Raw genomic sequence first — 1,775 nt, forward strand, 5'->3', positions numbered from 1 at the left:
TAGCAAGCAACTGAAGAGGGCAGCTTGGCCATCCAAAGTGAGAGACTGGACAATTAATAATGGCCAAAATAAAATGGCAGAAGTAGCAAACAAATATTTTGTGGGAAAAAGAAGAGTTAACATTTCAGCTCTGAGACCTTCATAGGAATTGGAAGGGGGAGGGGGAAAGATATAACAAATTAATTTTCAGCTGCAGAGAATGTTGAAAGTAAAGGCTGGGAGGAAGGTGAAGACAAGGAGAACTCTGTGGAAAGCTGTTTTCCCTTTCTCTCAGTTCTGACAAGGGGTCCTGGACCTGAAGCATCAACTCTATTCCTTTCTCTACATGTGCCACCCAACCTGTTGATTGTTTCCGGTGACTTCTGTGCTTATTTCAGAATTCCAACATCTGCACTTTGTTTGACTTTTGGCATTTATATTGTGTCTGTCTTCATGGGAGAATGTCCAAAGCAAACACCACATGTTAGCGAGAACCTGGTGCAGTGGACAGGCTGCGACAGGACATAGCCCCCCCGCTCCGACTTACCAGCAGTGACTGACAAGCCGAATGCAAGTTGTAAATTTTCACGACAAGATTTTACTGTCACACTAGTCAGATTGATTTCATTATTTTAATGTCAGTTGTTATAAGGATAAATTTGAATACCATGATTTCTGAGCTGTGAAGATAATGTAACAACTTCAAGATTGGACACCATAAAAATCCCCTCACTGTGGCAGTTGCTTTATTATGACAATAAAACATAGTTGAATGCAGATTCAAAATAAATTGCTCTGTGATTCCAAGCCTGGAAGTGGCGCAATATGTCACAGAAGATTGTTTCAGCGCTGAGATATATTTGATCATCATTTGTCTGATGGCCACTAACCTTGTACACATCATTGCTTGTTCCTGCTTAGTTAGTTTGTCAAGGTCAGAGTGCTTTGGCCTGTTATGAATGTTAAACTATTAAGGAATGCACATAAGCTCGGCTTAAACAGATTTAAATACTTGCGTGTGATCTGCGCAACTTGATTCAAACCCTGATGTAGTTCAGGGAGTTCTTTGGGCTAGAAATTGAAGTAGGAAGACATGCCTGTCTGTAATGTAAAGGCAAAATATCGTGACGGCAATTACACAGGAAGACAGTGGGAGTCATCCCAGAGGAGGGACTGGTTTGCTGGAATCGTGTGTGACCTTGGAATCAAGGCCTCAGCCCCTGCCTAAACCCTGTGGTGTCCCCAGAAGGTCAAGTCTCATAGGTTCTTCCCCCATCATCACTCCTGCTAGCAGTGGGCAGCAGCAGTAAGCCGTTGCAGGCAATGCAGCTGCGGAGGCAAATTCAAGGACACTTGATAATCATTGGGAGATCAGGTGGAAAGGGGGAGCAAATTTAAGTTCTTGAAGGAACCATCCCGGACCCAACACACAGAGGTTTGGAATGGCATTGGAAACTTTGGCAAATTTCTACAGATATGTGGTGAAAAGTGTGCTGACTGGCTGCATCATGGTCTGGTTTGGGGGCACCAATAAGCAGAAAGCTCTGCAATAGATAATGGACACAGTCCAGGACATCATGGGTAAAGCCCTCCCCACCATCATCTATAGGGAATGTTGCCGGCGGAGGGCAGCAGCAACCATCAAGGATCCACACCACCCAGCTCTGTTCTCGCTGCAGCCATGAGGAAAGGGGTATCGGTGCCACAAGACTCGCACCACCAGGTTCAGGAACAGCCACTCCCCCTCCACCATCAGACTCCTCAACAACAGACTCAATCAGGGACTCATTTAGAGA

The sequence above is a fragment of the Narcine bancroftii genome, chromosome 11 (genome assembly GCF_036971445.1).
Source record: "Narcine bancroftii isolate sNarBan1 chromosome 11, sNarBan1.hap1, whole genome shotgun sequence".
NCBI lineage: Eukaryota > Metazoa > Chordata > Chondrichthyes > Torpediniformes > Narcinidae > Narcine > Narcine bancroftii.